The following is a 13,105-nucleotide window of genomic DNA, read 5'->3' as shown; positions in this document are numbered from 1 at the left end:
AATTATGCTGACAATCAATATAAGACCATTTTTCATTATCAGCATGTAAATTAGTATCAGTCACTATTAATCCTAAAATGGAAACTGAGGTATATTAGGAAGTCTCTTTTTATATGCAATTTCTTCATTAGATTTCTCAGTCCTGTTGAGTGGAATCAAGTGTCCTGCTCTGTGAGAGCTATACAAAGAAAAATACATACAACAGCTATACAAGGTTTCATTAGGGAGATTCAGGCTCCACTCATATTCCAAAACATCTTTAAACTTCAGAAATTTTTGCTTGGGTCCAACTTTGTGCCTTTGAAGTGGTATGGGTCTGTTAGACTAACACCAGCATTACTCTGTTGGAGGATTGGACTAGATGATCTCCAGAGGTCCCTTCCACCCTCAGCCATTCTGTGAGATAAATAACTTCACATCTCTGTCAGCTTAAATGGACTGATGAAGATATAAAATCCCCTTTTGATAGATGGTGCTGGCTTTGCTGTGGTGCATTTCTGCTATTTTCAAACATATTTCTCACTGATTTACTCTGATGTAGTGGGGGAACATATTGGTCCATTGACAAGTAGTTCATTCTTAGATGTTTGGTGGATGAGATTTGCAAATCAAAGGCTTTGTAGTAGTGCACGAGGACCTTGGGAACCTGTATTGTGCAGTATCTCCTTTTCCCACAGTAACAGTGATGCCCATCTCATTAAATCACAATACTTTTTGTTGTCCTGTTCACAAAACGTACCTCTGCCTCAATTTATGAGCAGATTTTAAGAAAACTTCTCCACAAGTGTGGCACATACTACAAGCTAGGTGTTAATGCACGATTTGCAGCTATTGTAGCACTGTCGGAGAACAGTATGAGAAGAGTGGATGGTGGCTCTGCTATTTTAAGTCTTGCCTTTTACTTCTGGAACTTTCCACTGTTTCTTACATCCTGCCTGAAATACTAACCTTTAGTGACCTATTGAATATATGTAAGAATATTAGATTACCAGCTAGCTTTGCCCCTGGTCAGAGATGTCTAGATACTCAGATACAAAAATTAAGGCTTCATTGGATGGTGACATTTCTATAATGTATGGATGTTTTTGTAATACATATTAAAATATTCACTGCTTGAACAGTTTGATGTAGCTGCAATCCTTCTGAAGATGTTTGCTTAGAGATGTGGATTTACTGGATTAATAGGCTACTAAATTAGCAGATCGCTTTTGGCATTACAACTAGTCAGGCCCTACAAGTAAAAAATTCCAATGATTTTGCTGTGAGTTGTGCCACTTATGAAATATGAAAGTTAACTCTTATTTTCCTTTTAAAACTCCATTTCTTGATAATTCTAAGAATTGTAACTCTTAACTGTGTCAAACTGCTTCTTCTGGACAAAACTTTGACAGATTCTTAGGATGATCAAGTTAGTGTGTAATGGACAAAAGATGGTGAGAGGCTGTGGAAGAGAGCTGTTGGTAATGAAGGTCAGTTCTCGGTGTCTTTTTCTTTTTGGATCCATCAGGAGAAGATTTTAAGATTGACACCTGTCAAGAAAGCATTAGTGGTCATGATAAATCATACAGTCTTCATATAGAAATAATAGCAATGCTGGAATTCTGCTGAAGTTGATGGTATCATCTTTTTCAGCAAAGGTGAACAGAGATTATTCTGTGACCTCTGGAAGCCCATATTACAATAGATCTGATGGTGTATTTTTTTTCTTGATTCAGATTTAGATGTTGGCACATACTGCTGTGAGGTTTTTCTCCACAATAAGCTATGTTAAGGTAAATATAGACTTACGTCAGGCCTTGAGCTGAGCTTTGAAATGTCTGGAATAAACTTGTGAAAGAAACTTAGTGTATTGCTCTCAGGGAGATATTATATCTCTTGTTTTTCACAGTGTATGTTGAACTGTCTCTAACAAATAATGTCTCAGGTGTCCTATCTTGAAATACTGTGGTTTGAAATGTTTAAGAAAGGATACACCAAACTATCACTGACACAGTTTGTTATTATATGGTATACCTGTCTTCCGGTGCTTGAGAACCACTTTAAAAAGTAGTCATGTTAATGGACTATTAAAAGGATATTTCACGTGTTCTCAGCAAATTCGTATACTGGTCTACAGGACTGCTCTAGAACATCACTTAGTTAATGTTTGTATTGTGCTTTAAATGTCAAATGCTGTCTGAATGCTCAGTATTGTTATTAAGAGATTATCCTAAATGGAGAAAAAATATGGAGGAAAGTGTTAAGAGATTTGTTGTTTTGACTGTCACTTTTTCCAGTCCTTGGACAAGATCGCTTGCAATGTCCTTGCATGCCATGTACCATCTTTACATGATCTCTTGATCATTTGGAAATTACTGTGCTTTTTATTATCAAATTGAAGAGTCTTTCAGCCTACAGAGCATGTAAATATTATGATAATGAAAAGCTCTTCCTGGTGAAACTGGCATGCAACATCTGGAAACATAAAGTGTATTAAAATAGCTGAAGATACCTGCTCTCTCCTTGTCCCACCCTGATATGAGACAATAAAAATTCACTACTTGCAAAGCATTGTGTCAAGCCTTGTAAAAGTGTTCTTGTGAGCTCTGACTAGTGCTGCGCAGCAGGAATGCCAACAGGGATTGCCATTCTGTGCGCTTCCTTCTGTAATGAGGAACTTTGACATGAGTATGAACTTTAGTACTACTAATAACGAAACTAAGTGCATTTTAACAATATGACTGCAATAGGGTGAAAAAAATCGCTGTTTATGTCCTATCTTTTGCCTGTTTTCCACATGTAATCCTCAAATCTTTGTGGTTTAGAATATATTATCTGGAATAGCGTTCACCTGAACTTGGTTTAACATAGTGTTGCCTGTAAGTACCACTACTACCTCTAGGCTCAGCACCAAAAAGTGCAGTCTCCAGTGAACTCCAGCACTGGATCTGGTAGGACACTTCTGGGAATGTCTGCCACATGAAGGAAATGGCACTCAGCTAGCATCTGTGTCTGATTAACATCAGTGGAGCCCCCAGGACCTCATCTTTTGCTGGGGGTACCTAATCTAATTGCAGATATTCTTGTTCTTCACTCTCACTTCCTCTCTCCCCCTAAAGACCCTCAAAAAACCAAAGCTCAGGCTTAATTCTCCTTTGAATTTCTACACTCATCACTCATTCACTTGACTTTAGTGCTGCCTTATGCTGCTATAAGCAAGAAGATCAGGCCTTGTATGTTCAATTGTTTCTTGTTCTGATTTATGCTGCTTGCTTCTCTTGCTGACTCTGGCTTCTTGTTCTGTACTGACTCACTATATGAAATGCAACTGAACTGTTTGTGTGTTATCGCTCTCCCTGGCTTCAGCTGATGGCCCTTTGTTTTTGAAACAGCAACTCGGAAAGAGTTCATTTGCATCAGTCCATTGCTTGCCTCTCATCTCTGAGAATATGAATCCCTCTCTGCCTTTCTCGGTTGTCTTTCTCTCTCGAGTTGCAGAGACCAATCTCGGCTAATCTTTATTCACAAACATTTTTTTCCTAAAAGTCTGAATTATTTTTGCTGCCCTCTGATGTACCTTTTTTGGTTTTACAGATGTTTTCTCTGGACTACATGTGAATGAAATGATGCATAATACTGTAAACATGGATGTGCGTTGTTCCTTACAATGACTCCTGAATAACATGAACTGATTTATTCTGTACCTCTATTTATACCTCTCGGTATATATCTCTTTGTCTTTTCATTCTTTTCCCAGGTGTTTTTTCTCTGGAAATCTCTCTGCTATGGAAATAAGCTCCTAGTCAGAAATACGGCATGGATTCTGCTGTCAATCCTCCCAGTGCCACACCAATCTAACTTTGGTTGCTTAAGCAGAGTTGTCTTTGCATCTGCTTATAAGATGGCATTCAGATCTATTCCATTCTTTTCTTTTCATGTACTTCATTTCTGAATCCAGTATTTATTCAAATTAAGCTTGACTTTGGCTTTCTGTGTAGGAGGTAGCCCAGCAAATGGGCCTCTCCTGCAGCAGACTGACTGTTAGGTGCTGGGCCAGGTGCTGGACTACCCTTATCACTAGATTCCTCTCTGTAGAAAGCTGCATCAGCGCTGCCCTTGGGCCCTGCATATGGGAATTCTGTGAGGATAGACACATTAAAATTTGAGCCAGTTGTATCTTATGGCATTTCTGACTTGAATTTTACTAGGCTGTGAAAATAGGATGAATTTTTGGGCGTAACATCACTGTTATTTACTTTTTTTTTTTGTTTTCCTCTTGGACATACTAAGAATGTAAAATATTCCAAACTGAGCATTACTTTCTAAAAATAAGAAGCATAAAGAACTCTAACCCTGGGGCTGAAGGACCCCCACATTCGCTGTCATGGGAATAATTTATCAGAAGGGCTTTGTTCCCATTTTGGCACCTGAAGGATTAATTAGTGAGACTTTTTCTGAAGTGTTCAACAATTATCTGATAATTCAGCTCTTTTGTAACCAGTCATTTGGGTTTTCTGCATCCATCACTTGAAAAATGCTCTCGTTTCTAACAGACTAAAAGATGTGGACAGGAAAGTATATGGCGACTAGTAAACGACTTATCTTGTGGAAGTATCATGTATCTATCTGTCTGACCCTGCCTCACTTGGAATACACTGGTGGTGAGACTTTCAGAAGATAAATGCGTTAAGCTTCTAGAATTGCTGGTTCATAATGAGTCTTTCAGAGCTATTAAGAGATGTAAAACAAATTATATATTCATGAATTACATCTCTTAGCAGTGACCGTTGCTGACACAAATTTCAAACTTTCCACAATCAAGTTTCTGAAGCAAAGTCCATGCAAATTCATCATTAGTCAGAGAAACAAAAGTTCGTGGAACTTTATCATAGCTGCTCTAGTGAGGAAATGCCAGTTGTTTAGTTGTGTTCCAGTTCTGCTTAAGGTCGTTGTGTCAGACCTTGGAAAATATATAACCAAGGAAAGCCAGAAACCTTAAAACCTAAGTTACCCCTTGTTGCTGCTTTTCTTTTTTGATCTTTCTCTAGCCCTCTCTTGGAGAGGGGAAAAACATCTAAGAATCAGTAGTGTCATTAAGGATATGAATTAGGATTAAAGAGCTTTTTTCATAGGGGCCAAAATATATTGTTTATGCTCATTATTCCTTCTGTTGAACTCTTCCCATTTTTTCAGAAGTTGAAATCTGTCACCTTTGAAAAAATATTTTTGGGCTGTGGGAAACATCATCCTTTTAAGTGATCTCTTCTTTGGATGACATTGATCCTGATTACTCTTCCCCCCCCCCCCCCCCCCAAAAAAAAAAAAAATTAAAGTTATTGTCAAAGCCTTGCTGTTTATCAGATGATTAAATTTTTGCTGAATGTTTTGTATAAAAGGTCAAATCTTGGTTCATCCTGGAACTGAAGAAACTGAATTCATTCATCAGGGCAAACCAATTCAGAATGCTCTCACTGGAAGTGCTAGCTCATGGCAGGCAGAAAAACTACGGCTGGGTGCCAATCAGTATGAAAGATGCTTAATTTTCAGTCTCTCGGCCTCCTGAAAAGCATCCTGACGGCCTCAAAGACTGGAAAGTTCCCTGGAATACTGGCAGGCTCCGAGACGTGCTGGAACGAAGACCCAATGTGGTAGGATCTACCTGACATGGGGCATGCTTGTGTAGTCAGTGTTTGGATAGCTGGCCAGATGGAGACACGGCTTAGGTCTGCGTTCCTTTAAAGAAGATGCCCTGTCATGTCCAGTTCTTCAGCTAAGGGAAACTGCAGTTGCTGATTATTCTATGCAATTTCCTGTTCCCTTACTATTTTTTTTTAAATTGACTGTATTTATTTGGAGAAATGTACAGTTCAAAAATCAAGCTGAGCCCAAACTCTCTGCTTTAGAGTCTGGCTCAACTTGCCTTTCCCCTAACAGCCATGTCACAAGAATGCCAAGTGCAGAAGGCATTAATCATCTGCACCTTATCTCTGTAAGAAACCCTCTTCAAAGCAGAAAGGAGGAGAGCTCTACCCTCTAGAGATAAATGGCGTATCATAAATAGTGTGAGGCACTCGGATACTGTGATTATGAGCTCCATAGAAATGCCTATAAATAATACTAGGAGGTACCCAGATACTGTGACTTACTTATGGAAATAAATAAACCACATAAAAATCTGACAAGATGCAAACTTCTCTCCAGCATGAGGATACTTTGCTTTACTCTTTCACTTTCCATTGAGTTGAGGACCTGTAGGGCAGTGACCAGCTTCTAAGCTTGTGGTCCCTGGACAAACTGTTAACTAAATCATGATATAAGGTAACATTAAGAAAAATCGAGGATGAAAAACACTTGTATTTAGTTGTGTATCCTTCCCAATTATTAATCTAAAAGGAAAAAAAACGTAGCTGAGCAGAAACTTAAGCCTGTAATCTGAAGCTTGGGAGTGTTTGGAACTGGGCTGTTCTAGGAAATTTCACATTGGTCACTGTCTGTACAGCAGGCAAACTCGTCTGGAGCATAAGCATTCAGTTTGGGTGAAACCTTACAGATGTGAGATCAGGCTGCTATGAAGTTATTCCTTGTTTAGTCTTTCCTGTACAGGTGTCACACTCTCATCCCCTTATACACTTATGTGACAGGGATCGTGTAAAACAGTGTCACAGTTTACTGCAGGTGAGATGGCATCAACAAATTTGGTTAAATGTCATTTTGTGTTTGAGGTGGTGCTGACTTGCTGATTACGATTTAAAGGTATTTGGTTAATTCATTCTTTAAAATCAGATCATTAACTAATACAAATTGAGGATGACTTTAGGTAACCTGTTCAATTTCATACTGGTTGGGAATAATACCCATAATCTGTTAGTATTCATACACGTGGGACACAAGTTCAGATTCTGATATCACAGAAACAAGGGGGAAAATGTCTACTGACTTCAGCAGAAGCCTCAGACAAAGGTTTGTCAGTGGTGCTCATAGCAGTAATTCATTAGTTTCTGGTAACTGCCCCACTTATCTGCTGGGGAGAGCTGTATCATTCATTCAGCAAGATCAATGTTTAAAGAAAAAAATTGATCCATTGATTGGAATTATTCCTTTGTAATTTTTTTTCTAGCTGACTTTGAGCTGTGCTAATTCTGCTGCTTAGTTTTACATTGTTGCTACATCATTTTGCTGTTAATACTTTTGTCTGGCCACAGATACTTGAAATCAGTTACTTGACGAGCAGGTTCAGAAAGTCAATTTGAAGTGCCCTCTCTATGGCAAGATCACTGAGCTAGCCTGCTTCGTTAGCAGCAATGTTAACGAGCCTTACCCCTGGTGAAATTCAGTTGTACTGTGAATATTCGTCAAAGCAGAAAAAGAACTGCAATGAACTTGAAATAATTGCTTTTAAATTTGAGATAGCTTTTAAAGACTACTGTACTTGCCTAGCTGGGTGGGGTATGCTTCTAGGGAAGCACATACAAATCGCTGTCTCAAGAGCTGTCTCTTGTGCAAAGACAAATGTTTTACAGTAAATTGCCATGGATTTTTTTTCAGGTCTTAGTGAGTTTTTATTTCTCTTCTGCTAATCCACTGTTTCGTTTAAAGAAAATATTAATATTTAATCAGCATTTAGAAGAGGAGAGGATAGCTCACTTTCTTCTATATTGTCAATTTTCTCTTACTTCATTGCTCATAAAGGAAGAACTAAGGAAATGACCAGTGCACAAATCCAGTTTTACTGATGTTCTTGGTTCTGTAGTGTGTGCTTTGGAGCATCTTGGGGTGGGGGGAGGATTCCCTTCGCATAGTGCTTTGGAGCATGCTGAATGCATGTATGTTTTCTGTAGGTACAGTACTTCAGTGAAACCACTGAGTTTCCTTGTCTTCCCATTTCAGAGCTGATGACTCCCCTAGTCAGGCTTTGAGGAGGAAGAAAGACATTGAGAGATATTTTAAGGTTTTTCTTTTGGCTGGAAATAAATGAGGCACAGGCTTAAAGTGCATACGGGATTTTGTTGGTTCTGTAGCACGCTCACTGCAAGGTTCCTCTTTGGGATGTAGTACTTTATCCCACATCATATGCTGCATGCAGCAAGAACAGAAGGATTTGCATGCAGTATGCATTGAAAAGAACAGTGTGCTCATCAGGACTACATTGGTAAACCAAAGAGAATGTCTCCTTCACCTGAGTGAAAGTTGAAGTGAGCTGGCAAAATTTCAGCTTGCCAAGTAGGTCAGAATAGGTTTACCTGTGCCGTTATTAATGTTTCTTCTAGAATGATAAACTGTGTAAGGTTTTTGGAAAGGTGTCTTTAGATAGTATTGTTTTGCCTAAGATACAACTGAGAGAAGCAGAGAAATGTGTGCCTACCTGTGGTTATTCTGCAGATTATTCAAAAAAAGCTTTCAACTTGTTTTGGATTAAGCATCTGTGAAGTGAAAAGGTCTCTGAATTCCTGTTGAAGGTGATATGAGTTGAAGGGCATAGAAGCTTGTATCCAAATACTACAGATTAAAACTCTTAAGTTTTGAACCAAAACCATCTTCAACAGATTTGGAATTGCAGTTTCATCCCATCATACTGATAGCATCAAAATGTGACTGAATTATGAAAAGTGTAGGTTCAAAGCAGGGTTGTTTCACAGCATTTGCAAGGATGCATTTCTTCTGGGAGTTGTGTTACAGAAAGCTGAAGGCAGATAAAGTTGTAGAGTTACATGATGGTAAAAGGAGTGGAGAAAAGAATTGGCTGTTCTACTTAACTTTGGTAAGGTGCTGTACTTTAGAAGTGTGTTTTTACTGTTAGTAATATTAACAAGAACTGATGCATAATTCTAGTGCATGAGCTGCACGCTAGCCACCTCCTTGTGCGTGCTATTCTGAATGCTGGGAACACGGGGCATCTACCATAATGAGAAGACTTCACAGAAAGAGCAGAATGAGCTGTGTAAGGGGTATTCAGGCTCGGGACTATTGTATGCACTTGGTTACGCTGCTGCAAACATGCAATGATTTCTAGCATGCAAGTCGGGCTGAATTCTCTACTCGCACAGAGGCTTCCTGGGTATGAACCTGGGGGTACAATAGAAGGGGGGAGAGAAATCTTGGATCTCGTCATCATCTCAGTAATCCAGCATTGGTGTCTATGGGTGAAGTTCTTCTGCAAAGTTTCTGTATCTGGCTCTTTATAATCAAGAAGCTGGGTGTTGATTCATTGAGTAATTACAATATAGTACATCTGCAGTTCTGCAGGGTCTGTTCTGGCTTTGGAGAGCTGCTGGGTTTACTTTGACTGGCCACTGGTGTGTGACATGCGCTGTTGAACAGAACTCATTGGTTATCTAGCAAGATGTAATGACTTTGTGATGCTGTATCTTGCTTTTTGTGGATGAAGACCCAAATTTATAGCAGTGCTCACCCAAAAATTGACAATCTTCTGTCCCACTTTATTTCATGAATGTCTCTTTTTGTTCCTTCAGTGCTTGGTGGCTTCACTGTGTGCTTGGATATTTACTGGGTCAGTCCTCCTGAGAAGTGTTTACTGGAATTTGGACCAGGAACTTGAATTCTCTGCCCTCAAAACTCAGCAATATTCTAAAAGGCAATTTCTTCTGTAAAGGACCCTGGGAGAGCTCACTCCCTGTTTTGTGCCCAGTACGTGTTTGAGGGATAGGAGTAAAACGGGAGAAAATACTGCCTCAGTGAAGTGCTAAATATTCTATTTTTAGAAGCTATGTCATAAATCAAAGACTTTTAAAACTACAGTTTGATGGTGTATAGATGGGTTGATTGATTATACTTTAATTATGTGTATAAATATCAAGGAATTCCATTAGCTAGTAGATGAGTGGGCATTTATTATTGACCACATACCTACTTGGAATAGTTTGTATTTCCAGAGAAATCATTTTATGTTTAGCAGGTACTGTCAGGGCCTTTGCCCGCACACACGGGTAGGAGGGCTTTTTGTGCCAGTTGTGTCAGACGAGCCTTGGATTCGCTGTAACACGATAGTAAGTGGTGGTTGGGAACAAAGGCTTCCCAGCGGGCCGGCTCTTCAGAACGGCGTATTTGCAACTGTGTGCAGAGCCTAATAATTACGAACACAGTGTGATATCTTTGCTATAATTTGCAAGTACAGTTCCTGCCAGTGATATTTGCATGCAGTAGTGATAGATTCGTCTGTGTCTACCAAACAAGAGAGCCCTGTGCTTCAGGTTTATGCAGATACAGTCTCTTGCTAGGAATTGAGTTGTTTATGTTAGGATTTGCTGTTCTGTGGCTATGCCTACTATTTTTTCTCTTGATTTGTGCTACTGTGGAATGAGCCAATGAGCTCATGAGCTGGTTTAACAATATGGGAAAACTCTGTGTAACTCTTCTGATTTGTTTGTTAAGAAATGCTGACATTTGGACATTGATGCCTTTCTGATATGTTCATCGAATACCAAAACCTCATTTATAAGAGGAGTTGTTGCTTTCTTTTTTTTCTAACAGCCTGAAAACCCACAGTATAAGGAACTGATGTCCCCATTGTTGGTATCTGAGAAGATGCAAACTTGGAAAAAAGAAATGTGAAAGTTTTTAATCTCTTGTTTAAGATATTTCACTAGTTGGATCAGACTGTCAGATTGCTTGATAGATCCAAAACAGAGTAACGCTGTGAAAACATTTGAAAGACAAGAAAGGTTAAAAGATTTTCTAGGGTCTTTGCACACTGAGCAGTCATCAATTCTGCTACTAGAATGGCTCCTGGAATGCGTCTGAAGATGCTAGAGAGAACATGGTCTCTCCTCTAATTAAATTCTCATCTTTGCCCAAATGGTTGAAAGGGCAACTGTCTTAAACCTTTGAACTTTATTTGTAATACAAAGCTTCAATTAGATAAAAGACAATAATTAGCAAATCTTTTATCTTTGGGCATAATTAAATCTTTAAGGAAGGACATCTTAATCAATGACTTGTAATGACAAGTTCATAAATTAATTAATTCTTCCAATGAGTGTCTGGCAGAAATCAATGAGTGTTAAAAGAGACTCAGGATGAGGGGACCCCACTCGAGAAACACTGTAGCTCAATTACATTTGGCTTAAAGATTCTCATTTATAAAGTATTAGCTTGTTCAAAAGATGATGCATTATTTAAACGAAGATCATTAAAATATTAACCTATAAACTGAAGAGCCATTTTTAAAGTTTGTACCTTTACATTGTATATATTTTACCAGTGTTAGTGATATTAGCAGTCTGTGTAGGTTTTCTGCCAAAATGTATAGTTACTCTTTCATGCTGTCCTTGGTGAGTCCTGGTGTTAAGGCTCAGTACTGAAACCAGAACTTGTCAGAGCAGGCTTCGTTCAGCTCGAGGGTTAGGATTGCCCATCCAGGTGAAAGTCTGTACAGTTAATCCCAGCACATGTAAGTATTCCTGCTTGAGAGAGTCTCATGGTCCTGCTCACTGAGTACTTTGTGCTGTGGCAAAGGACACTACCATTCTCACACCGATGGAAACCCCTAGGGTTAGTGGTTAAGTGGAGGAATAAAAGGAGGTCGCAATAAGCTCTGCTGCTTTCTTCTGTAAGCTTTTCTGGCCGTGTTATTATCTGTGAGACAATGAGCCCTGAAAGCTGCCTCCTGCCACAGGGAAGGGAGCACAGTGAGTGCACGCTTGTTACAGATGATTTAGTGAAAATTAGATCTCTTTATTGCATAAGACAGTGTCATTCCTCAGTGGCATTAGTAAATAGGCTCTTCTGCCTCCTATTTCCCACTTACTGACTTTCTGATTTTAGCTGACCCAGAGTGGCAGCAGCTTTGCACTGTTGCCTCTGTGGATGAAACATGCTCTAAATCATGTATTTTTTTTCTTTAAAATATATTTTTGGATACTAATATGTGCAGGTGTTTGAATATGGTATTTGGGTGTAACATCTGGTACCTTCCTCCCTTCCTCCTCTATCCTAATGTTTTAAAGTTGAGTAGAAAATGGTGAGGAGTTTATTGAACTCCCATTTGAACTCCCTCTTATGAAACTTTTTCTCTATTTTTTTTGTAGCATTTTGAGTTAAAGTATCTGAGAATAACTTTTCCAGTCAAATTGTGAATGTGCCTTGAAGACTTCATGTCTGAGGTGTGAGGATTTTCCTTGCTTCCCTTGTTGCCCCCCTTATCCCTTTGCACAACAGCTGGCAAAAAGTATGGTACAGGTGGGTAAAGAAGGTTCTGTAACTCATGCTAAAGAGTAATAATCTTTGGACAAAAGGACTGCAAGTTGACAGTATAGCTGCTATATTGATGATGTTGAATGTATCTTGGTTTGCTAAGGAAATGAGGATTATGAACTAGCGCTCTCTCCTGTGTGTCTGCTTCCCTGTATAAACTGGGCCCCGCTGGTTAACAAGTGCAAATGGTCTCGGATATCGTTAGAGCAAGCCCGGGCGGCCAGCAGGTCGGGAGCTGCAGCCTGCGAGTCGAGCTGGCGAGCCGGCAGTAGCTGGGAGGCTGCGCTTGTGTTTGGTTTGCCCGGCAGCCAAGAGGAAGAGCTGCTTGGCCCATCTGCACGGATGGGTCTGGTCTAGTCGCAGCTGGTGGAGTTGCTCCACCTTCCAGATGGAGAGGAGCTAGACTAAACATGCGAGGATGCTGTGGGGGAGACAAGTTGGGAAAGAGGTTAGGGTGTTGCAGTGGGGAAGGAGGCAGGACATGCCGGAGCTTGAGGGTACGGAGCCTGGGGAGGTCGGCAGCGGCAGTAGCAACCGAGGAGCCTGCGCTTCAACCAGAGGAGACGAAAGCACGAGGAACTGGGCTGTGTTAGACTGCTTCTCTGATCTGTTTTCTAATTTAGGGAATGAAAAACTTAGTTTTATGCTGCTCAGCAGTACTAATTAAATAATTGCAATTTCCCATTGCCTGTTAATAAGCTACGTGACAAACTTATTTCATTTTTGAGTGGTGAAAATATGCAGCTTCTAGAATGATCAATTCTTTCTCTGGTGCGAGGCACTGAATATCAGATAAAGCTGAAGTTTCCGATCTGAAACCTGTTAAACAGCACAGCAGATGAAAAGCTGCATTTGAGTTATGAGTGTCTCGATCTGTCACTGATTAAAAGAAGGGCAGCGGGTGCTAGTAGCTTGT

The 13,105-nt window shown here is 39.7% G+C and overlaps 1 long non-coding RNA gene across 1 annotated transcript in view; it reads left to right on the top strand.

Annotated features, from left to right (window-relative positions):
* Window positions 1-13,105, top strand: part of LOC112987615 (uncharacterized) — a 701,714-nt gene that overhangs the window by 170,518 nt on the left and 518,091 nt on the right. The gene's annotated exons all lie outside the window — the stretch shown is intronic.

This window comes from Dromaius novaehollandiae, chromosome 13, assembly GCF_036370855.1.
Source record: "Dromaius novaehollandiae isolate bDroNov1 chromosome 13, bDroNov1.hap1, whole genome shotgun sequence".
Classification (NCBI taxonomy): Eukaryota; Metazoa; Chordata; class Aves; order Casuariiformes; family Dromaiidae; genus Dromaius; species Dromaius novaehollandiae.
The sequence above is the reverse complement of the archived record's forward strand: the minus strand, read 5'-3'. Positions and strand labels throughout refer to the sequence as shown.